Consider the following 26,672-nt stretch of genomic DNA (forward strand, 5'->3'; position numbering starts at 1 on the left):
ATTTCCTATCTCCCATCCAATCATCAAGGCTCCTTTTGAAGAGGGCCAACGAGGCGCTCTGCTTGACATGTATGGGCAGTCTATTCCAGAGTATGGGGAGTCTCTGGGTCAGGAACCTATGCCTCCAGCATGTTTTGCTCATTGTGATAAGGTTTAGATCCCTGGATCGTGTGGCTCTGAGGGATTGGGATTTCTTTAAGTCCAGCATGTCCAACAGCTCAGGGTTTGACATGGCCTTGTATGTTAAGCAGAGATTGCCTCAGAGTAGACGATATGCCACAGAGTATAGCTCAAGTTTTTTTTAGACTGTCAGCATATGGCATCTGCTTTACGCCTGTGATTCTTTTAGTGAGGTACTTCTGTGGTCTTTCCAGCTGTTGCAGATGTCTTGTGAGGTACATACCAAATGGGCCATTATACTCTATAATGGATCTAATGAGGGATGAGTACAGTGGGACAATGACCTCCTTTTTTCTTGATGAAAAGCCCTTAGTGATGAGGTGTGTCACGTAGAAGGATTTCTTGACTGTTGTGGAGATGTGGTTATCGAAAGTGAGACCACTGTCCACTTGTGTCCCCAAGTCTCTCATCACACTTTCGATGTTTAGTGTCCTGCCACCTATGTGGTAGTTCATGGGTACATGTTTTTTTCCAGAAGGGATAACTATACATTTCTTGGCATTAAGCTTGAGCCCATGGCTCTGGCACCAGGCATCTGTTTCTGTAAGGCCCTTTTGTAGAATATCCACATCATTTGGTGATTCAGTAATAGCTCCCAGTTTGCAGTCATCTGCAAACTTTGTTAGCCAGAGTCCCTTAGTGTTGGCCTGTACTTCAGAGAAGTAGATGCCAAACAAGAGTGGTCCCAGGACTGAACCCTGAGGTATTCCACTTGTCTGGAGCTGGATTTGGAGTTGGCTACTTTTACAGTCTGGGTTCTGTCAGTAAGCAACCCATCAAGTGACATAGGGATTTATGCCCAGCTTAGTACGTTTATCTATGATTCCAGAGTGGGGGATGGTGTCGAAGGCCTTGGCGAGGTCCAGATAGGCTGTGTGGACCGCCTTACCCTAGTCCACAGCTCTGGAGACCAATTCGAAGAAGTCAATCAGATTCAGGAGACAAGATCGGCCCTTCACAAACCCAAACTGGGTGGGGTCCAGTGTCTGGAGGTTGCCAATGTCTTTGTTTATACGTTCCATGCACTTGCAGATCAGGCTTGTCAGACTGAAGGGACGGTAGTTCCCGGGATCCAAGGCGGATCCTCCCTTGTGGAGCGGGATAACTGTAGCTTTGCGCCACTCAGTGGGCATGAAGCCTGAGGTGAGGCTATGATTAAACAGGACACTTAGGTGGGGTGCCAGTTCATTTTGTAGTTCATGTAGTACACAGCCTGGGATGTCATCTGGTCCCATGGATGCTGTATTCTCAGCTTTGGAGAGTGATGTGTCATCTGGTCCCATGGATGCTGTATTCTTAGCTTTGGAGAGTGCTGTTTCTACCTGTGTGGCTGTGATTATCGGAATTTGGCAATCTTTTGGTACTGAGATGGGCCCTTTAAGGGGTGAGAGGCGAGTGAAGTTGGCACTAAATCAATCTGCCAGGATATTGGCAATATCCTTGGGATCAGTATATTTAATGCCATTCTGTTGTAGCTCAGAGCAGATCTGAGCATTGCCATTTAGATTCTTGACATAACTATAGAATGCCTTGTGGTTGTCTTTGGAATCTTTGGCAATTTTATTTTCGTAACTAGCTTTTGAGAATTTTATGAGGGATCTCAGCTTCTTACCGAGGCTGGTGAGGGAGTTTTTTGCATCCTGGGATTTTCCTCTTTTCTGCAAGTTTCTTCCTTCTGTTGTATAGTTTGTTTATAGCAGTTCCAAGTAGACTCCCAAGAATTTTCCTTCAGGTAGACAGCAAATGTTGGAGGTGTGACAGGGAAGAAAGGGGTAATTGAGAACGTATTTTCTATGAGTGTAGTGAGATGGCAAACTTTAAGGATTCCCAGAGGGATACACCATCAGAGATGCTGGGTGGGCAAATTGCTGTGACGAGGGGGGTGAATTTTCTGACCTATGACACAGAATCGGAATTGCCTAGATTTGGTAAGGCCTTGCTGTGTCTAATTATGGTGACTGTCAAAAACGCAATTGCTAAAAAAATGGAAATAAAAATCTAAACCAACTATACTAGAAGTACTGAATATAGTAAATAGAGATTAAAAAACTGGAATTGAGATCTTTAGAAAAGGGTAGGAGCAAAAACTGGAATTGAGATCTTTACAAAAAGGGTAGGAGCAAACTACATAGGAAGAAATGGTAATTGTGGGAACAATACATACAGGGGGAAAATGATGTTTAAAAGAAGGCAGGACTTAAATGAGCCATGTCATGTTTGAACACAACTGGGTAGATTATAAGTGATGTAGAATGTTTGCAACTAGGAGCATGTCAGCTGCTTGCAACTAGGATTGCGTCGGTGTAGTTAGGCAATCATACATTTATATAAATGAAAACTCTCTCATAAATGATGGTGATAGTTTAATAAAGATGCTTCTTGTTTAAAAAAAAGGGCAGGAATTGAATAATTTATGTAATGTGGCTTAAGTTATAGGATATATAGCAATATATGTGAATTATAATGCTTGTAAACATGAACTTGTCAATACAGTTTGATTACCTTTGTATAAATGTAAAAAGTTACCTATGTCAGAAGTGATAATTCAAAAAAAAAAAAAGTCACTAGTGCAGCCTTGTGGGGAGTTAAGCTTGATGGTCGAAAGGACTGGAGCAGAATATGGAAGTGACATTTAAATTTAGCAGCTTTAAGTGACTTGTTAAACCAGAGTTTTAAAATGGCATAGCAAGTCATCTTCTAGCCGAATATTTACCAGGTCATTTGATAATTTATGGTGCCAAAAAGTACAGTTGTGTACACTTACCATAAATGTAGACGTTAGAGTGTATTCACTGTTGCAGTCATTACATTTGGGTTATCCTGCTGGCAGGTTGCCCTCAGTTAGCCTGAGTTCCAAAGTCTTGGGTCCTGCGTCAGTTGCTGTCGCCTCTTTCCTGACGTCAGGTCGTCAGGGGTATAAAAGATGCGGCAGACGCCATTTTATTCAGTTTTTCTTGCCCCAGATGTCAGGTGCCCCCAAAAGGGTAGGCTAAAAATGATGTAAATAAAAACATACATGCACCAGAAATAAGCTTTACCTTCCTCTATAAGCAAATACACCACCTAGGTTGTATACATTAGAGAAGTAAAGATAAGTTCCCGCAAAAATAAGGGGGATGGTGAGTGGGTAACCTGGACTGCAACAGTGAATACACTTGAACATCTACATTTATGGTAAGTGTACACAACTGAACTATGTCCTTCGTGTTTCACTGTTGCAGTCATTACATTTGGGTTGAGTCCCAAAGCTATGGTTGGGGACTGGAGCTAAACAGCATTAGGAGCGGCTAAGAGGCCCTGCAGAACTGCAGTGGCAAAGCCTGCCCTGGATTTAGAGTAAAGAGGCAGATTGTAATGCTTTGTAAAGTAGCAGCCTCTAAAATGTCTTTGGTTGGTACTCCTCCGAGAAAAAAGTGGCTGCAGCTCTAGTTGAATGTGGCCTAATGCCCTTAGGCACTGGTTTGCCATGCTGTGAATAGCAGAAACGAATGCAGTGACCTATCCACTTTGAAACAGTCTGCTTGGAGATGGCCTTTCCTTGTGATGCTGTGGCATATACCACTAGTAATTGTTCTGTCTTTCTGAAAACTTTAGTTTTGTCCAAGTAAAATCTAAGTTGTCTGTGTACGTCCAAAGAATGCAGAATTTTCTTCCCCTTGTTCTGTGGATTTGGATAAAAAGTTGGCAAATTAATTGTTTGGTTAAGGGCTAGACTGGATACCACCTTAGGCATAAATGTAGGGTTTGTTCTCAGAGAAACCCTGTCTGGATAAAAAAAATGATGAAGGGTTCCACAGCCATGAGAGCCTGTAGCTCTGAAACTCGTCTTGCAGAAGTTATTGCTAGGAGCACAGCTGTTTTCCAAGATAAGAACTTTATATCCGTAGTAGCGGCTGGCTCAAAAGGAGGTAAAGCGAGTTTTTCCAAGACATAATTGAGGTCCCATGCAGGTATTGGCGTTCTCCTTGGGAGGCCTTAAGTTTTTGGCTCCTCTGAGGCATTGTCTTAATAAAGGATGAGAAAAGAGTGGTGGCTCTGTATTGTAATGAGCCAAAATGTCAGAGGCATGGATTTTAATTGATGAAAAAGATTGGCCTTTGTCCAGCATCTCAGTTAAGTATTGCAAAATATGAGGAATATTTGGGACAGCTGTATCAGTTCCTTGAACTGGGTTCCAAGCACAAAATCTCTTCCATTTCCCAGCATATGATTTTCTAGTACTAGGCCTTCTGGCTTCTAAAATGACATCCATCACAGCTTTACTGAGTGGTGTGGTTTGTATGGCTACATTATCCGCCATGCTGCCAGGTTTAGGGTCCCAAGTTGGCTGTGCAGAATCTGATTGTTTTGCTGGGACAGTAGATGAGGTATTTGAGGTAAGGTCCAGGCTGGGCATTGGGACAGTAGATGAGGTATTTGAGGCAAGGTCCAGGCTGGGCATTGGGAAAAGTTCCTTAAGATCGGATACCAGTACTGGCGTGGCCAGTCTGGGGCAATCAGAAAAATTTTTGGTTTCTCCTGCCGGACCTTTAGGAGTACCTTTGGGAGGAGAGGCAGTGGAGGAAAGGCATATACTGATAGGTTTGCCCAGTCGAAAGATAAGGCGTCCACTTTCCAAGCTTGCCTGTGATAAGTCCTTGTGCAGAATCTTTTTAGTTGATTGTTTTGAGGGGAGGGGAGGCAAATAGATCTATGTCCGGGCTTCCCCATTTCTTTGTTATCATGCTGAAGACTTGTGGATCCAGGTGCCACTTGTGGGGATCCATAAGGTTTCTGCTTAGTTCGTCTGCCAGAGTATTTTCCTTTCCTGGCAGGAATTGTGCCTGCAGATGAACTTGGTAAGTCAATGCTGTGTCAAATAAAGCCAAGGCTAGTCTGCACAGGGGATAAGAATGAGTGCCCCCCTGCTTGTTTATGTACCACATGACCGTGGTGTTGTCTGTCTTTATCAGTAGTTGTCCCGGATGAAGTAGGTCCTTGAAGGCTGTCAGGGCATTTTGAACAGCTAGCATCTCTTTTTGATTGATATGTAGATGCTTTTGGTTTGTGGACCAGGTGCCCTGAATGCATCTTCCTGCCATGTGTGCCCCCCAGGCATAATATGATGCATCCGTCATTAGGCTCTGCCTGGCTGGGGGTAGTGAAAATGGCTGTGCCTTGTTTTGGTGACTAGCCTTTGCCCACCATCGAAACTCCTGTTGCAGGCAGGGAATTAGAGTAATCATTGTTTCCAGACTGTGGCAATGCTGTGTCCAGACACTTTTTAGGAACCATTGAATTTTCCTCATATGCAGTCTTGCATATGGAAATAGTAAGATGCAGGATGCCATGAAGCCCAAAGCCTGCAGAATTTTTCTTGCAGATAACTGGGCCTTTGTTGCCATTTCCTTGAAATAGGTAGTCAGTTGCCTTTGTTTGTCTGGAGTGAGATAAGCCATCTGGGTAGTTGTATTTAAGCTTGCACCCAGGAATATTATCTCTTGAGAGGGTACTAGATTTGATTTATTTTTGTTGACTGTGTACCCTAGGCATGTTAAAAGTCTTATCACAAATGTCAGATGCTGTAGTAGAATGTCCTTGTTCTCTGCTTGTATGAGGCAGTTGTCCAAGTACGGATATATTTGTATTCCTCTTTGCAGTAAGCAATTACTGGTGCCAGGCACTTTGTGAAGACCCTGAGTGCAGTAGATAAGCCAAAGGGCAGTGCAGAGAATTGGTAATGCTTTGAGCCAGCCTTGAATTTGAGGTATCTTCTACATGATTGTCTGATTGGAACATGCAGGTATGCCTCTTTTAGGTTTAAAGTTACGAGCCAAGCCTTGCTTCCCAGCATGGGCAGAAGCTGCTGTAAGGTCAAGATCTTGAATTTTGGTATATCCAGGAAAGTGTTTAGAATAGATAGGTCCAGTATTGGTCTCCATGCTTTGTCCTTTCTGGGTACCAAGAACAGTCAAGTAAAATCCTTGTCCCTGCTCTTGCTGTGGTACTTGTTGAATAGCCCTCGTGCCCATGAGAGCTGCGACTTATTTTTGAGCCTCTGCCCACTGATTTTTTGGCAGGTCTGGCCAACCGTTTGCTCTTGGCAGGGTATGGAAATGAAACTTGTAGCCTTGTGACGGTCTAGAACCCATTTGTCCTAGGTTATAATGTGCCAATTTTGAGAAAAAATGCTAGTTTTTCCCCCTAAGGGTGCTACCAGAAGATAAGTGCTTGGTGCAGGCAGGGGGAGAGTCACTGGAACCGTTTCCTGTATGTTTGTGATTTGTCCTCTCCACCTTTGGAGGTAGAAGCATTCCACTGCTTAGACCTGTAGGATCCTTGCAGCTGTGATCTGCCTCTAGGGCATCTCGATCTGCCCCTTTGAGGTCTGTCTGAGACTGGAAAGGACCAATTCTTTGTAGGCCAGTGTCTGCTAAATCTAGGTGGCTGTACCTGGAAGAAATCCTTGACCGTTTACACAGATTTAGCTTTGTCCTCCATTTTCTAACACCTCTTCTGCCTTAACACCAAACAAGGTATCATGTTGTAAAGGAGCATCTAATAATTTTGCTTTAACATGGTCAGGCAGATTTTGTTCCTTTAACCAAGCATGCCTCCTAATGACAGAACCCGTAACAGTGGCCCTGCAGGAGGCCTCCAGAGAATCAAACCCACATTGCAAAGTATGCTTTCCAACTTGTTCAGCTGCATGTAATAAATCCTGCATTTCTTTGTTTTCTGCACATTCAGAATTTGCCATCATTTTCTGTTTAAGCAGTGTCATGATATATTGCTGATATTTGAGCATATGAAACTGGCAATTTAAGGCCCTTACAGCCAAAGTAGCAGATGTGTAAATCTTTTTTCCCCATCTATCCAGAGCCCTAGAATCCCTGTCAGAGGGGGTAGGATTTTTTGCATTAGAAGCATTGACCCCTTTTGGACCCTGAGAAATAGTTTATGAGTCTGCAGTAGGGTTTTTGAAAAGGAATTTATGAGAGTCAGGGACCCTGTCATATCTGTCCGGCTTAACAGGAGCTGGAGGTAAAGAGTCAGGGGTCAGACTAGATTCAGAGAACAAATCATCTACAATGTCTAACACAGGTGGAAAAGCTAGAGGCATGTGTTGAGGTAGTAAAAGGAAGTCTCTGAGCCTTTTCTTAGATTCTGAAAAATCTTGGCTCTCCCAGTGGAAGTGCTCCCTCATGGTATGCAAGGTTTCCCCAAAAGAGTAGTCCTCAGGAGGAGAAGCTGAAGGAATCGATTCTTCAGCATCAGAATCCTCATGGGGGGGGGGATATTCCTGATCAGAAGAGGAATCAGAAGAAATGGAAACCTGATCTGAAGATTCATAGTCTGTCTCTTGCCTAGGCCTCTTATCGATCAAGGTAATTAAGTCTTCGGCCATTTTGAGCATCTGTTTTTTGGGCATGGAGGCCTGCCCTTCTAACTGGTGAACTTGTTTCTTTTCCTTTAAAGGCGTTTTAGTCTTTGAAGTCGGTTTAATATACAATTGTTTAGGTCTGAATACACCCTCAGAAGCCGATGCCTGCTCAGCGGCTCCGGACCCATCTGAGGGAATAATCTCCGGGGCTCCAATACCTTGAGTTTCCTGTGGTCTGGCCGACTCCATGTGTGAGTCGGTAGCGGCCTGCGACTGTAAAGTAGCAGGCATCAGGGGCTGCAAAAGCGCCTCACTGAGAACCGGCGACTTGCTTAGGAGAAGCTTAGTCGTCGGTTTTGGACCTTGGTTGCTTGTCTTTTTCTTTCTTTGTGAACTCCGGTAGTTGGATGGCTATCCGACGACATTGTATAATTAAATCTTCGCCCAAAATAGCTTAATGCAAAATTGTACTGACGCTTAATAGTGCGTTGGTTAAATCTAGCACAAAACAGACAACTAGCAACGTCGTGGTCAGGGCCTAGGCAAAGAACACAGTAAGAATGAAAGTCCTTATGAGGCATTTGCTTCCCACAAGAAATACAATTAACTTTTTCTGACATTGGTCTGGAGCAAGAAAAAAGTTTCCCCAATGAGGTACTTAACTTTTAATGAAGACTTCGGCTCTGAAACTCGAACACGAAAATCTCAGGAGTCGGCCGACCGGCACTTGCGAACTGCTTCTGCTTCGGGCACCGCACAGCAAGAAAGACTGAATAAAATGGCTGCATCTGTTATACCCCTGATGTCAAGGAAGAGGCGACAGCAACCGATGCAGGACCCAAGACTTTGGAATTCAGGCCGACTGAGGGCAACCTGCCAGCAGGATAACCCAAACGTAATGACTGCAACAGTGAAACATGAAGAACATCTTAAAAATACCATGTAAGTTAAGCAAAAAAAATGTCCCGAGTTAGGAATGGCCTGATCTTGTACAAGTAGACCATAGCCTGGTTAGCATTTTTTTTTTCTATAATACTGGTGCTGCATTAAGGCATGTGTTAATGTGAGCATGTACGTGTGTGGGGGGAGTTGCTCCAAAAATTACCATTATCCTGACCATTCAATTCATGATATAAATGCACTGTTTTAACTGTTAATGAAAATATATAGTACTAGTTCTAACAGCAGAAAAATGTCCCAACAACCGACAAAAACCCTTTTGATCATGTCCTTCAAATTTAATTGGAGGAGAATTAATCGTGCACCATGTTCCATTTCTCCACTCAGAGAATATTCACTATTTCCCAAATGAATATCTTTCTATAATGTGTCAATGTCCTCACAAATTTTGTACTTGGTATCATGAGAACGATGATGTAAACTGAATTCCTCCAGCATCCAGATTTTGCTCATTTCCCTCACCACAAGGAAGCTTGTCAGGACTAGGATTGCTTTTCACTTTCTGAAACTTTGTGAAAAGGCTGGACCAGTGCCACAACATGGAAGTAACAGTGATTGGCTTGTGCAATTACTCAAGTCTGACTACTACATTTTTTTCTGTGGTTTGTACTCCACAGAGTAAACCCAGACTAGGGTTCGAAATGTATGTTCGAGAACAGACAGAGAGAGCCTAGAAAGAGCCAGAAATTGAGTGCGATTGGGAGAGAATATATACAAAGTCCAAACCTGATATATTTTTCAGACATTTTCCTTCACCAAGGTATAGATTTCTCAGAGTTAACGCAGAACTGCACCCACAGACTCAAAAAACATGTTTATTTCATCATGGTTTGGTGTTTCCCACATTTTAAATATTTTTATAAGTAATTTCTGAGTCTGACCACATGGGATCTGGCATCTTGTAATTCTGATTGTCTGTAAAAACATCACATCATACAGACCTCTTCCTAAAGCTAGTGTCACTCATTGATTTTACATGCGCGCACTGCTGTCTTTCAGTCAGTTAATTTTAAGTAATATTTCATGCCATTTAATGACTACTTAAAACACAAACAGTGAAAATGCCACAGAACAGACTTTCAAAGTACCTTTTACTGCTGCTTCTTTTTAGAATAGCTAAACTGCAGCCTTTTGTGAAGCCTGAATTGTACTACTTTGACATCTCCCACCGCCTTCACACCTAACTTCCCTGTCAAAGTGCAAAGGGTAACTTGAGCCATTACCTGCTGTGATTGACAGCTCAAAGCATATGACTTGACTCATGTACTGTCTCCTTGTTCTAGCCTTTACTTTCTGTATGAGTAGGGGAAGGACCAGGGGAGCTGTGACATCACAGCAGGAGTAGGTTTTTAGGACAGCTGTGGTGATGTCAGTTTGGGAAAGGAATTGGCCAGAAAACTACCTGTATTCACTACCCTTGATCACATCAATGAACAGGAGACTGCAGCAAGCTTTTCCAGTGTGGGATAAAAGTTTTTTGAAAGTGAAACCACCACAGTACAATAAGGTATTGTTCTAGTGGACAGAAACAGTTGATTTAAAATATTTTAAATGCTGTATTGTTTATTCGTAGCAGGAACAATAAATAGGGAGAAAAAGGACAGAAGTTGAGCATTTAACAATAGAATCCCATTGTTGTCCTTTAACGTATCCATAAGCAGCGGGGGTGTGAGGGGGTGCAGCACGGCTTGTTCCTCTGCAGGAGACTAGTGTGCAACAGAATTTACATTTCACTGTTACAGCTGTAAAAAATCCACCCAGTTTTTCAGAGTTTTGTGACACGTAGTAAACAGTTTTAGAATTCCAGAACACGAAACTCCAATCTCTGCCTGTCCACAACAAATGAACACACACTTAACAAGCATAACCACACACACACCTTTTACCATACTATAGCCCCTACTTAACTAATAAAACAGCACAATCTGCACTGGTTTGAGCAAACCTCCAACAAAACAGAATTTTTCCCCTCCAAAAATATGGCCTTTTGGACAGATCCTGAGAAGTCATTTGAACAGGGTGCATCCACAGCCAAGGTCCAGAACATTGTGGCGGTGGCAGGTCAGCAAGGCAAAGTAACAATAGCTAAGGAAAGGTTTTTTTCCACCACTTTAAAAAAATTAGAACATACCATTGCTACCCTTACCAACTCTTCAGTGTCCAGTAACAAACTGCAAGCTGCTATTAAGTAGTACACCATTGTCATGGCATTCTGAATACCTCTGTTACACAGGATGCACACTAACCTGGCAAATATCCAAGCCGTTATCCTTCTATCATACTCCTACTTTAATAAAACACAGACAGCGAATGTTCTGCCCTGCAGCCAACATGAATTTGCCTCAGACATCCAAGCAATCTCCACACCCCATCACCAACCATGAAACACATACTTCACATAATCAGTGTGCCACGCAATCACAGCCCTTAAGGCAAAATAACATACCCAACACACTAGTGATAGGCGGCGCTATAAATCAGGTACACTGATGTCCCACTAATTAGGCTGGACAAGGAGAAGGTTACAGTTAGCTGCCTGTCAGGCGCCAGGATCCGCCACATAACACAAGCACTCAGGTCACTCCAGAACAAGTACAAATATGACTCTGTCATTGTCCATGTAGGTGTGAATGACCTCAGACGTACCTCCCTGGACTACATGAAAAGAGACATGGAAGAGCTCTCTGATCATGTAGCCCAGGCCGGTATGACCCTGACCCTGAGTAGCATCCTCCCCTCACCAGGAATGATGCCACAGTATAAAGAAAAAATTATCAATTTCAACACTTGGCTAAGTTTCTGGTGTCATTCAAAGGGGATCCTGTATCTGTCCGCCTGGGAGGACATGCTCAACAAGCCACTTTGCTTCACAAGAGATGGCTTGCACCTGTCACCATTAGGCTTTTGAATACTGGCCAAGGCTCTTGCCACCCCCATAGTGCCTTTTTTAGGCAAGGCTCAAAAGACAAACCCACCACCATAAATAGCACAAGTAACCAAAAACTGAGGGTAATGCTACTCAACGCCAGAAGTCTAAACCTCAAAATGCATGCACTCGAGGCACTTCTCAGTATGGAGAACATAGACATCTGTGCAGTAACAGAAAACTGGTTTAAGGCTCCTGAGAGCACCCCAGCACTACTAGGCTACAACTCATACCATACCTTTCGGCCACATAACCAGGACCGAAACACAAAAGGTGGGGGTGTATCCATATTCATCAAGTATACCCACACCTCCAGGTTAGTGGCGCAGCACAATGCAGAGATCATTCATGTGCAACTAACAACGGGCAAAACTACAATCCAAATTGTTGCTTGCTACAGATCACCCATCATGACCTAGGACCCCCATTCCACATTTCTGGACACTGGGAAATATGAAGATCCTACCAAATACCCTAATACTGGGTGATTTCAATTACCCAAACATAAACTGGGAGAACTACTCAAGTACCAACTCCCTTGCCCAATGCTTCCTAGAATTTTTAAACTCGAATGCCCTGGATCAACTGGTCAACACCCCCACCAGAGGGAACATATTGGACCTGGTCATCACCAACATGGGCGACCGGTGTTCCACACTGGAGGTCACCCCTTGCTGGTTAGGTCAGACCATAGACTAATCACTCTGGATATCCACATTCTGCCCCCACCCCAATCAAGGAAACCACTGTGAAAAACTTTTCAAAAGCAAACTTCACGTTACTTAAGACTGAGGTGGAAAGGTTCACAACCCCAAAGCTAAAGGGCAATGCTGTCCAAGCTGCTGAAACCTTTACAAAAGGCACTCTATGAGCATCTGCAGGAATCATGATCAAGCTATCCCAAGTAAAACTAAGACTCACTCCTCCAAGAAAAGGAAACCAGTCTGATGGACCCCTGCCATAAACAAGCTATAAAACAGAAGGAGGAAACTAGTACAGAAAAAGAGTAAAATCGCAAGAAGGAAAGACATCCCTGATCAGTATCAGCAAGAAACTATGATCCCTCATTAAATCATCCAAGGCTAGTTTTGAAAGAAAAATTGCCAAGGACTCCAAAGATAACAACAAAGCATTCATTAGCTATATCAAGAACCTAAGTGGAAACTCTCAGATCTGCTCTGAGTTAGTGAAGAATGGCACAAAATACACTGAACCGACTGATATTGCCAACATTCTGGCAGACAGGTTTAGTGCAAACTTCACCCCCCCCTCACCCTCTAAAGGGCCCATAACCATACTAGAAGAATGTTGGGCCCCATCAATCACCGACACACAGGTTAAAACAGCCCTATCCAAAGCCAAAAACACAGCTTCAATGGGACCGGACGGTGTCCCAGGCTGTGTCTTACAACAGCTCCAAAATTAAAACTAACCCCTCACCTAAACACACTGTTCAAACTCAGCCTCTCTACAGGCTACGTACCCACAGAGTGGCGCACAGCAACAGTTATCCCACTCCACAAAGGTGGAGCCACAACGGACCCCAGGAACTATCGCCCTATAAGCCTGGTCTGCAAGGCTATGGAGCGCATCATCATAGAACTCATTAACAGAGACATTGGGAACCTCCAAACCTTGGACCCTACCCAGTTTGGCTTTGTTATGGGCAGATCATGCCTCCTAAACCTGGAGGATGTCTCTGAGACAGTTACCAAGGCATTAGATGAGGGAAAGGAGGTCCACACAGCCTACCTAGACCTCGCAAAGGCTTTTGACACTATTCCCCATTCTAGTATTATAGACAAGTTCACCAGCTTGAACATAAACCCCTACGTCACAAGATGGGTTGCCAACTGGCTCATGGATAGAACCCACATGGTGAGAGTTGCAGGCTCTACATCCGACTCTAAACCAGTTACAAGTGGTGTCCCCCAGTGCCCAGTCCTAGGACCCCTCCTGTTCAGTATATACTTCTCAGAGGTACAAGTAAGCATAGAAGGACTATGGCTAACCAAGTTTGCAGACGACTGCAAACTACGGGCCATAATCGATTCCCTGGCGGATACAGACACCCTCCAGAAGGGTCTCACTGAGATGGATACCTGGTGTCAAAATCATGGCCTCAAGCTAAATGCCAAAAAGTGCATAATCATCCCCTTTGGAAAAAATAAAGTACCTGCGAACTACCACATAGGTGGTAGTCCCCTAAATACAGAAAATGTAATAAGGGATCTGGGGACCCAAGTAGATAGTAATCTCTCTTTGATAATCATATTGCCAAGGTGGTTAGAAAATCCTTCTATGTAGCCCACCTAATCACAAAAGGGTTCGCATCTAGAACAAAAGAGGTTATTGTGCCTCTCTACTAATCACGCATTAGACCCATCATAGAATACAACACCCCATTTGGGATGTATCTTACAAGACACCTGCAACAGCTGGAAAGACCACAAAAGTACCTCACCAAGAGGATTACTGGCCTCAAACAGATGCCCTATGCAGCCCGACTGAAGAAACTCCAGCTGTACTCGGTTGCATACCGCTTACTCAGAGGTGATCTCTGCCTGACATACAAGGCCATGTCCAACCTAGAAGTGATGGACATGCTCCACCTTAAAAAAAAAAAAAAAAAAAAAAATCCCGGGAGAGCCACACGCTCAAGAGATAAAGAGATATAAACCTCACCACAATGATAAATAGGACATGCTGGAGGGATAGATTCCTGTCCCAGAGACTCCCCATGCTTTGGAACAGGATTCCAATATACATCAGGCAAAGCCCCTCACTAACACTCTTCAAGAGAAACCTTGACGGGTGGATGGGAAACAGAAAATTTACCCCGGGGATCACTGCAGTGGCTCTGCTGGACAGTGGCGCAGGGAACTAATGGCTCTGCTGGACAGAGGCACAGGGAACTAATCTAAGGGGGTGGCGAAAGCCAACACATTCTGGCTAGGCTTATAAATGTCCTTGGGCAGATAGGTTCATAAGCAAGTACTAGGCTATGAAGACAATACTTGCTGCTCAGTCTTTTAACATTAGTCTATACTTCAAGTATCAGCAACCTCTTGAACTAATACAAGATTGTGATGAGTCCGTCTATTCCTGAAATGCTGGCTACAAAGCAGCTTACTAGTCCATTATAGGGCACTAGGCAATCTAATCGACATCTGTGTGTATAAACTAGAACAAAATGCAAGTAGCAAGCATTTGGGAGGTAGGAGAAAACTACAAAACCACAAGGAAATTGAAAAAAAAAAAAAGACTCCACAAATAGCAACAGCAGATTAGAAATGAACCCTTTACTACAGAGACATAAAGCAGCGTCCAAATCCCAGTTCAGACAAGAACATATTCAAAACACCACTTACATTTTTTCACAAAGGCACAGGATAGTCACTGCATCTTTTAAGAATTAACCAACTAATTTGTACTATGGGCACTACCCTTAACTGTGGTCTACATTATTCCTATGACTTACCACTTTAAAACAAAGACATACTAAAAACAGAAAAGACCTAATAACTCACCATATCTGCCTACAGGTCCCTATCAAAAAGGCTGCAATCTGCCCAGTTAGTTCAAATTCCCCAAATCACCCCCACTCATTTCATTTTCCACTACTGACCCCCAAGTAAATAATACAGAACTTTTAGATATTTCCCATTTGTGTCTACAGCCATCAAGTGGGATCTCTACCATGGTCTTGAAATTGTCATGGTCACCACCTCTACAAATTGCATAAATCAAAAGAAGAACAAGAAAGAAGTAAACTAAACTAAATTGTTAACCATTCAGCTTAACAATATTCAGTTACAAACTTGCAGATGTTGTGCAGAAAGTATATGCTTTACATACAGTAAACAGAACATAGCTTTCAAAAGATCACTTATGAGACCAACAGTTAAACAAAAAACTAAAGAAATAACTTATTTTCTACCAAATGGTTGGTAAACTAATATGTAATCTTGGCAAACTAGAGCATGTGAACACTGCATTAGTTGTTAACATGAGATGTGTAAACAAGATTAAAAAGAGTATATATTAATTATTAGCACAAGATACATGTAAATAGAACGCATTTAAAACACAATAAAAAGTTGCAGTATCCCTGAATACTTCTAAAAAATCAGTAGCAGACCATACAGCATACCTACAATCTTAATGTCAGTACAAGAAATGACAGTTCAATCAGAGTGCATGCCAGTAATACAAAAAGTTTTTTTTTTACTTTTTCTTTTCTCATTCTTTGACTAGAGAGCTTTCTCACTGCACTTCTGGCTCATTCTCTGCAGTGATACCCAAACTTGAAGACCAAGGAGTACGTGGGTGTAAGGGGAGGGCCAGGGAAAGCAACAGACATCCTGTGAAATGGCCTGCATGCAAGTACTCACACAGCCAGTATCCAGCTATGACACATCTGCTGCTTTTACTCACACAGCCAGTACCCAACTACAACACATCTGCTGCCGTCTCCAATTCTTCTGTACTACAACTGCCAACCTCTGCAATGGACTTGGCTTCTTTCATCACCTCAGGATGGGCAAGCTGCCTTTGAATATCCACTCCTATTCTCCCCGGCTGACTGTCAAGCTCACTAACAGCCCTGTTCACTTTGAAACCCTGGGTTTCAAAGCCCCATCGAATGCAGATAACATGGACTCCTATGAAAAGGTGTACACCAGTGAGTGCCCTGTATAACCACTTAAGCAGTTGTATAGAATTGGCTGCACCTGACCAAATTAAAACCAGGTCTTTCTGAAAAAAACAAGCCACCCTGGTGGACCCCTAGTATAAACAGGCTATGCCCTGTATAACCACTTAAGCAGTTGTATAGAATTGGCTGCACCTGACCAAATTAAAACCAGGTCTTTCTGAAAAAAACAAGCCACCCTGGTGGACCCCTAGTATAAACAGGCTATACAACAACAGAAAGACACTAATGTCCAAGAACAAGATGGAACTAGCTCAGCAGGGAAAGGGATCTTTCCCTAGCTTAAACAAACAAGTTAGAGATCTCATCAAGTGCTCAAAAGCCAATTACAAAGTAAAAATAGCTTCCAGAGGGAATAATAATCACAAGACATTCTTTAACTAAACCCAAAATTTAAAAGGGAATACTCAGTTATGCACTGAACTAGTTGTGGATGGCACCACCTCTACCGGAAGTAATAGCCAACCTGCTAGCTGACATATTTGGAGCAATCTTCACTGCCCTGTCCCCTCCAATCATCCTCCAAAGTATACCTGCCACCATTCCTCAGCCCATTACCTCAAGAGAGCATGTCATTTTGGTATTCACCAAGACCAAAAACATGGTAAAAATGGGACCAGACAACATCCCAGGCTGCCTTATAAACAACTTAAAACATGACCCACTTGGATCTCTGTTTAACCAAAGCCTGCAAACTGGTTATGTTCCAGCAAAGGTGGACAGCAACAGCAATCCCTCTGCACAAAGGGGGACCATCAACTGACCCCAAGAATTATAGGCCCATAAGCTTGAATCATTATGGATCTTATTAACAAGGACATAGATAAACTCTGGACCCAACCCAGTTCGGATTCGTTAAAGGTAGATCATGCTTGTTAATCATGCTTGTTAATCATGGCTGAATACTTTGAGAAAGTCACCAAGGCCCTGGATGTGGGAAAGACAGTGCATACCGACTATCTTGACCTAGCCTAGGCATCTGACACAATCTCCCACTCAGGTATTATAAAGAAACTCTCACAATTGTGAATTAACCCCTACAATACCAGATGGGTAGTCAAAAATCGCTCACCAACAGGACACATACTGTCAAGTTGAGTGACTCCACCTCTAGCAAATGACCAGTCATCAGTGGTGTACCACAAGGTTCTATGCTGGGCCCCTTACTGTTTGGAATTTATTTCTCAGAAGTCCAGGCAAACTTGGATGGCCTGTGGCTGACTAAGCTCGCTGACTATTACAAATTGGGAGCAATCACTGAGTTCCCCCCTTCCCCAACAATGTTAATATACTGCAGACAAGGTTAATGCAGACAAATGACTGATGCCAAAGCCACAAATTAAAGCTAATTACAAAAAAAAATAAATTATTATTTCCTTTGGGAAAGCTGACACCTCTGCTAATTACATTATAGATAGCACCCCCTACCAACTGTAGACCCACTGGTACGTGATCTGGGTACTTAGGTTGATAGCAATCTGAACTTCGTCCATCACGTATCCACAGTTGTAAGGAAATTCTTCTATGTGGCACATCTTATAAGTAAATGGCATCACATCTAGATCTAAGGATGTTATAATTCTATAATTCTCAGTCCTCTAGACCAATAATTGAGTACAATTCTCCCTTTTAAAGTACCTCACCAGACTCCTGCAACAACTGGAGAGACCATTAAATTGCAAGGTACACAAAACAAGTCTTACACAGAAAGACTGAAAGAACTGTCACTGTATTCTGTCTCCTACAGGTTGCTAAGGGGTGACCTGTACCTGGCTTACAGGGCAGTCTCTGACCCAGCCCTGATGGAAAAGTTACACATTTGTAAATGAAACTCCACAAGGGTCACTTGCTCCAGGGATCTTATCCTAGCTTCTGACATGAACAGGTCATGCTGGAGACACAGATACATCTCCCAGAGACTGACACTTCTCTAGAACAAGCATCCATTTCAAGTGAAACAGAGCTCCTACCTAACCCTCTTCAAACTCAACCTAGCTCAATGCATGGATGACCACAAATTCACTCCTGTGGTGGCACCCATGTCCCTCTTGGACAGAGGAAGTTGGTATTAACTATCATAGACCCTTACCTCTGCAAACTTCTCACACCTAACAACCGACAATTGGGGCAACTCAGGATAAATATGGTTAGGCTTGTAAGGGCTCTATGGTCATTAGCCTAGTAGCCTTATATGAACTGCACTCCAGGTTTAAAGAAATGCAATAATCTCTTGGCAGTTGACACAAGGAATTAGTAAAGTCAAATTCCTGTCGGACATACCTCCAGCTCCAGTGACACACAGGGATAAGACTGACTCTAGAGCCCCCAGATGACCCAAGTCTGATTAGTAGCTCAAGTGTTTGACAGTGTTGGCCAGCAGAATGGGAATGCCTAGCTTACGGGAGGGGGATTGGTCACAGGTTGTAAAAGCGCTTAAGAAAAACAGGCAGGCCAACAACAATCGGGGAATGCATGCTTCCTCAAACCACTGATGAACTGTAGCCTTTATTGAGCAAGTGCACATGAACATGCAGCTGTGACGGGTGACTTTCTGGTACCTGCAGTAACAAGAGGCACACTTTTCTCAGCCCAAGGGGGGGGGGATTAAGCTAATAAGTAAAATGTCCTCATACCCATATTGCAGATAAGGACACAAGCAGCTCTCATGGCTGCTTAAATGATGGCCCACACTCAACCGCTCTGAACCTGGTGGGCTTAGAGAGGGATTCTCACTAGTACATTTCCAATAGGGGGAGGCACGATGGTTAGCAAGTGTGGGGCCAAGAAGCATACACATGAATAAAAATCCTGTCCAACTTACAGCAATTAAAATCCTTTCACAAAGCTAACAGATTAGAAAATAAAAATCCATAAATTTACAAAAAATATGCATAGGATAGTCTGAGCAACAAGGTTATTTTCTGTATGGTGACCCAATAAAAACCTCTCTTCAAGCTTCACTTCACTTGAGTTCTCAGTCAGGTTGCTAACACCAAGAAGGAAAAATAATTTTGCTGTACACTGCAGTCTGTATGCTACTCTTAAAAAACAAAACATTACCAAAATGGCACTATGACAGCTACACCTCAACAGCATCAGGAGCGTTTAAAGCAGGGATCCCAAACTCACTGCCCATAGATCTCTAGCAGCCCTCAGGCTTGAATAACTACAGATAACGGAATTGCCTATGCTACTTTTCTAGCTACACTGCCTGCATTTTTTTTGTCTTGGAGATTTTGTCCCTTGTCCGAGTTTGCTAGTCATAAGTTCATTGGTATATAGGCTAATGACCACCAGGGCCTTTATAAGCCTAGAAGTGTAATCCAACATTTAGCACTATTCGTTACTTGAGTTTGAAACCCTTTGTTTAAAGCAAAATGTTGACAACTTTAGAACTTTTTAAATGAGAAGGTCTACGCAATAAAAGCAAAACCCTGTTTGCAAGAGAAACAGAACTACAAAGTTATGTCCCAGAATTTTAGTTCCATATACATACCTTTTAAATTAGATAAAAAATTGTCACAATAGTCAGCAGAGACCATACAAAGTCAAGATTTACAGACTCTTACAAGGACTTACTGTACAACTTGAAGCACCAGCTGTTCTGACTTTCTATTTTTTAATATTAAATCTGTTTCACGTACCATTTTCGATGTGCCAGTGTGTGTCCGGATACCTAAAGGAAGAGGCACTTCTACCTACCAAAAATGTAGATGAGGGCTACCATTAACTTAGGAGGCCGCACCTACTCTTGTGGATTGTACCATTGCAAACAAACATCAGAATGTTATTGTCAGTAACCCAGACTTGATAAAATGGCTCAGACGTATCTAACTTTCTATTCGTCACATGTGTTGGAGAACACCTGTACATGGTTACATACAGCAAGGCCCACTTCTTTGCTAGTTTCTACCCTCAAACCACCAATCTTGAACTCTTTTGGAAACTGTTAATTTCCTTGTAATCCAGGCTTAACAATGACATATAGCACAAGTCTTATAGGATGTCAAGTATTCTGCAAAACCATTCAATCTTGTACCTGGTTTCTTACAATTATACAACACACTAATGCTTAATACAACAATACATAACCACACTTGGGACCTCTAAATATAATTTAATTTATTTTATTACTTATGTTGTCCACATTGTATCACACAAGTTTCATGATGTAAACGTTCTATGCCTGTACTTGACTTCCAATACTATTTTAGGATACAATGTTCTTCAGATCGCAAATTATAAACAAGCTTCATTAACCCAGTACTCACCTGTTCATCAAAGCAAACCACATTTCTAAAACTAGTGAGCATTTTTGTGGCTCAGTAACTCAAGACTGCGTACAATAATTCTGCATAGCCCACCCAAATATCACCACAAATGTACACTAGTAATACTGTTGATTTTTTCTTCTGTTAATTTCTAGCATACACACTCAGAAAACTGAACAAAAACACTGCTGCTCTTAACTTGTTTCAGTGAGAGGACAGCAGGAATTGTGTTTTTGTGGGTGTACCAATTAAGACATAATCCCTCCAACCAGTACTACACCTTGAGTTGTTTCTTTTATATATATATATATATATATATATATATATATATATATATATATATAATACACACATTATATATATATATATATATATATATATATATATATAAAAATACACAACACACACACACCTTGATGTTCTTGGTTCCCAGTGATATGACCTTAACAAGTTCTGGTGCAAAAGTTCTCCACTCTAAAATCTCAGACAATCCCTGCTTTTGTCAAATTAAATGTTAGTGAGTGAAAGCAGAATTGGTAGATGCACTAAGTCTTCAGCAAAGTCTGCAAAATGCATAAAGAATACTTCCATTACCGTTATAAAGAATGACAATGTAAAATGTAAATCTTTGGAATAAAACAGTCAATGCATATAGCTGGATATCAGTTAACCAAAACTATCAGTCAAAATGTTAGGTATTCATCTGTTGTACTGAAATGTTCTACAATTAATAAATCACACAATAGGCACTAGGTCAAAAGCGAAGCCACGATGAGACTTCATCAAAAATAACAACACTGCCTCTTCTCTAGAAACTACAGTAATCCAAAGTTTTATGCAAAGTTCCACTCTACTCCACCAAGATGGCATGGCAAATTAGAGAAAACAACTATATGCATGCACATTTCTATTACCTCATTACTAGCAATTATTTTCGTGTTCATCTCTCCTACCCCATGACTATGTCCTACTTGCTTTTTCTTACTTTGTAAACTTCATGTGCATAATGCATATACGTACATACAACACATATTGGATTTACTTTTTTGAAGCACAATGTCTGTCAGTAAACTCTAAGTCCGTGTGTGTATATCATTCCACAATCACATTACAAAGCTGTAACCATGCTTGTGTACCTTCCTCTTATTAAGAATAGGAAAGTGTTACTGCATACATGATGATTGCATGAGTTAACAAATAAATAGCTAGATAGTGCAAGCATGCAAAGAAGGTACCCAAAATAAAAAAAAATGATAAAAAGTTCAAGGCTTAGTTTGTTTTCCTAATCATGGTGAATTTAAATTCTTTTGAAATTATAACAGAAGTAACTCTTAAAAAAAGTTTATTCTTTGAAAGTTAAGTACAAAGGGATACCAGAGATGCCTTACACAAAATGAAACCTAGATAGGATTATTTCAAAAAACAAACAAAGGAATTGGTTTAAGGTTCAGCCAGGGTAAAATAGGCACAATTTACTTCCTGGGGGAAAAATAAAAGTTGCACACTTAAATATTTAAAGTGAGCAAGAATGCATGATGAATGGGATTTTTTAAATTAATAAATAATTACTTTCTCACACAGCCCATACTGTCCTAACCTACCTATACAATCTTAAATGGTAAAATGCCCATCACTTCAAGTACCCAGAATCAGGAACTCTGCCATCCACCATACCTTCTGTGGCCTACATGCTGAAAGAGAAGGGAAGGGACCACACTCTCAGGCAGAAGACCCCCCCCCAAAAAAAAAAAAAACTCCATACAATAGCATCATGATGCAAAAGTGAGCTCACAGCCAGCCACCCTAACATACCTGCTGTGCTGTTTTTAACTGGCCTAGTTTAGACCACCATCACTGTAGCAACAAAACCCTTACCAGCGTGAAGAGAAATATGCCTTATTCTCAGCAACTTGAGCCTTCCCACCACAATCAGACCTCCAAGCACCAATCTGTTCTTGAGCCCAGGTAATCAACAGTACACATGGACAGCCTGCTCCCACACAATAGGGTTGTAAAGGACAGGAAATTTGCACACAAGCCTGAGTTCTAAACCACATGACCGACAACAACCTGAAGTATTATATGGGAAATATGGCTATGATATTTGCAGCACAGTTTAATTAATGAAAAATGTTTCAACAGTTTTGCATAATTAATGAAAAATGTTTCAACAGTTTTGCATACTTTGAAATAAAATGTTCAAGAATGTAGACATCATTTCTGAAATTGTGTACAACTGTAAATGAAAACTTCTGCCACATTCCAGGGAAGCTGATACAAATTTTGATTTGTACACAAAGTTCGTGGACTGTCACTTCCTCCAACATAACTATAAGTTTGTGGCAAATATGGAATTAATTTTAGCTGAAGCAAATACACTAAATCTATAACATACTAATTAGAAAGTTAGCAGTATAAACAAAAATCACACAGCACCCCAGACAATTATTTTATCAAATTATTTTTAGCCTTTAATTTTTGTGTTTGAAGCTAGTTCTTTTACTGCCCTTATACAAGGAAATGGTCACCCACTAACAACAAACTACACTCTCATCTGACACCTTCGCACGACTGACAAATACACAGCTTCTTGACATATACAAGCCCCAAAAGAACGCCGGAAAGTCCCTGCATAAGTACTCAGTAGCTCACATCTGGAATTCATCCCCCCCTCAGTATAAACATATTCCCCAAAAAAAAACAGTTTAAAAGAGGGATAACGCACCATCTTTAAAAGATTTGGTCCTGCCCATGCCAAGCCCCCATAAAACAAATACCTCATTTTCCACCTTATACTCCACTCACCCCTTACTCTACTACAACTATCAACTCTTTTTGTCATATTCTCACTGTAATGCAATTTCATAGGTAGGTACTAGGCTATTGGCCCTGGGGCCTATACAAGCCCAGCCAAAAAGGTACCCTGGCTTCTGCCACCCAAGAAAATTATTTTCCTGTGCCACTGTTGAGCAGAGCCACAGAGATGATCTTCAGGGTGAATTTCCTATTTCCCATCACTTCATCAAGATTTTTCTTGAAGAGTGCTAATGAGGAGCTTTGTTTGATACAGACAGGTAGTTTATTCCAGAGTATGGGAAGTCTCTGGGACAGGAATCTATCCCTCCGACATGTTCTGTTTATTGTGGTGACAAGGTCTAGGTCCCTAGAGCGTGTAGCTCGGAGGGATTGGGATTTCTTTAAGTGGAGCATGTCCAACAGCTCTGGGTTTGACATAGCTTTGTATGTTAGGCAGAGATCACCTCTGAGTAGGCGATATGTGACTGAGTAAAGCTGGAGTTTTTTTGGGACGGTCTGCGTAGGGCATCTGTTTGAGGCCGGTAATCCTCTTTGTGAGGTTTTTCTGCGGCCTTTCATCTAAATGGATATTATATTTCTTTAATGATCATTGTGCAGTGAACTACTTTTTATAGCTGTACATTATGCCATTGTACATTTTTGAGCACTGTATATTTGTATATAATTTTTTCTGCATGTCTGTATATTGTTTGGAGCTTTTCTCCTCGTTCTCCACAGAAAATGGGCCTTGGCTTAGTTGGACCAACTCAGTTAACAAATGTTTATTTATTTTTTGCTTAAATGAAATACTTATATAAATAATTAAATTCATAAATAATTAATTAAGTGCATACGTACTATGACTCACTTGCTGAATACCTAGCTACTACACACGTTGTAATCAATAATTTTGCCCCTCTAGGGGGAGCTCTCTCCATCACTCCCCCACTACTTTTTCTCTTCCTGCCATGCCACTGTGTCCAGTCTTGTGCCATAATTCCTACTACAAAAGTTAGGAACTACAGCACTTTCCATCATAACCATAACCACAACACAGAAACAACCGAAAATGTTGCATCTCACTGATACATTGTAGGTCGTCTATAAAGCCAGAAACTTTTACAGTTCAGATCTGGAAAATACACAGCCACATAGGGAATGAAAACCTGTATCCTTAATAAAATTTCTTTTTTCCACTTTTCTGTTACTTTACAATTAAAACAGTCGTAGTATTTTTCTGCATATGCTAAAAAATACAATAGTCTCCTAGTTACTAAACACAATTATTCAGAGTCAAATTTTATCTTTCAAAAAAATTCTCTCTCTCAAATATTTAGGTGACAAACTATCAAACATACCATGGTAGGGGTGATAAGCTCCTTTCTTTTTAATATGCCCTGCTTCTTCGACACATTACAAAATAGGATTGTTCCTGGATCGATTTCTCAAGCAGTCCTTATTTGCTGAAAACATTACCAACTGTCAAAACTTTGCATCCTCCCTTAAATGTGGAAATGCAGTACTGCCCATTAAGTAGTTTCTGTGAACTCTACATATCTACTACATTAAAAAACACCATCACAAATCACAGCTGTCTGTCATATCTACTCCATGTGGAGCGAAACAAACTTTAGATTCTGCAACTGGTGGCAAACCGGACACGCCTCCTCCTTCCCAGAGCACCATACACATGGTACTTGCTTAATACTACTTCAATAAAAATGGCTATATATATATATATATATATATATATATATATATATATATATATATATATATATATATATATATATATACACACACACACACACACACACACACACACACACACACAAAGAAATGCTAGAACCCCTTATTTATACTGCATATATTCAGTCATTCACAGGAAGTCCCTGAATACTAAATTAATGTACCTGACCATCACTAACTGGAAGCAGACATACTTATAAGGTGCAAAAAAAAAAAAAAAAAAAAAAATAGAAGTATTCTACTACACAAAAACACCAATAATAAAGAAGCTCGCTAGGAAGCTACCTGAATGAACAGACTAGAATTACTATGCAATATGTAACACTCCCAGAATTAAATAACGCACTAAAACATATACTAAATTAAATCTGTGTATGGGTGCAAGCACATGCATTAGAGTACATTATATCAATATCCAGCAATAATAAAAAATGAGAAAATTAACTTAAAAACAGCAAAATATAAATCAGTTGCTAAAGGCAAATATGCAAAAAAGATGGTCACCATTGTAAAATAATATGCAGGCTTCCCCTAAACAACTGTCTAATTTTGTTTTTTAATATAGGACAAACCATCAAGAACATAGCTTTCAAGTTTTAATTAACAAAAATCAATTAAAAGCTAACAGATAAACTAAAATATTACTCTGGCCAATATGCAGACCAAAACCTTGTAGCTTACGGTTTCAAACAAAAAAAAACAAATGCAGTTGTTCAAGACACTAGTATTAAACAAGGCCTTGCCATCATCAGGGTACCAGCCCATATTAATAGCCAAAGCTTACTTGTTCTTTTGTCCTCTGCTGGGCACACATACCATCAGGTAAGGTGAATCTGTAGTCTTGTCTGGCATTTTTTTCTGGGGGGGGGGGGGGTTGCTGCTGTCACACATGAAAAATCTGCTACCATCTGGCGAATAGTGTACTTGTGTGAACTCTCCTTGACTTAAAACAAAGGCCACGACCACCCCTGGTCAAAAACAATCGGGCTTTCAACAGATATTTTCCCCATTTAGACAGTTTCAGAAAATAAAAGTCCAAACCAGCACATGAGGTATACTTGTGACAGCATGCAGTTTACATTACAAACATAGTGTGACTAATACTAAACCACCAGCTTTCACACACTGGGTAGCTTATGTTTATACACACCCACCTCATCATACATACTAAAAAATACGCATAGTAGCACATGCATATACACGTACACAGTCAGACAGCAAACCTGAAATCTGTCATGTCAAAAGAAACGTTAAACAAGCTGAGGAAGGAAAACTACCCTCCAATTTACAGCACCAAAATAAAGGTGTAAGAGAATGGAAACACTCAATGCAATATATGTGCTTACTAAGCACCAATGACCACAGCAACACCATGACATACGTCAGAAGTGTAAGGTCTTAAGAGGAAAAATACACATAGAAATCAATATTATTCACATAGCACTAATGTCAAGATTTCAATCATGGTGCATGACAGGTTGTGTCTTTTGGTAAATTCCGCTTCCCACGGTAGTCTGCATTTGTTATGGGGGAGGGGGGTTCCGAGAGAGTCCCAGACAAAAGGTTCCCAAGCTGCCAACGTGCAATTCGCCTTGTCAATATCCAACAGCGCCAAAAGAAACTGGCCAAGTGGGAAGCAGACCTCGCAGTCAGAGCTGTGCAACTGCAACGGTATAGCCAACAACGGAGAATGAAAAACAAATAACTGTTTTC

At 41.3% G+C, this 26,672-nt stretch overlaps 1 protein-coding gene across 1 annotated transcript in view; it reads right to left on the reverse strand.

Annotated features, from left to right (window-relative positions):
• Window positions 1-26,672, reverse strand: part of LOC122806115 (zinc finger protein 609-like) — a 576,531-nt gene that overhangs the window by 549,386 nt on the left and 473 nt on the right. The window lies entirely within an intron of this gene.

Source organism: Protopterus annectens, chromosome 7.part0 (assembly GCF_019279795.1).
Source record: "Protopterus annectens isolate FY-2018-M chromosome 7.part0, PAN1.0, whole genome shotgun sequence".
Lineage (NCBI taxonomy): Eukaryota > Metazoa > Chordata > Ceratodontiformes > Protopteridae > Protopterus > Protopterus annectens.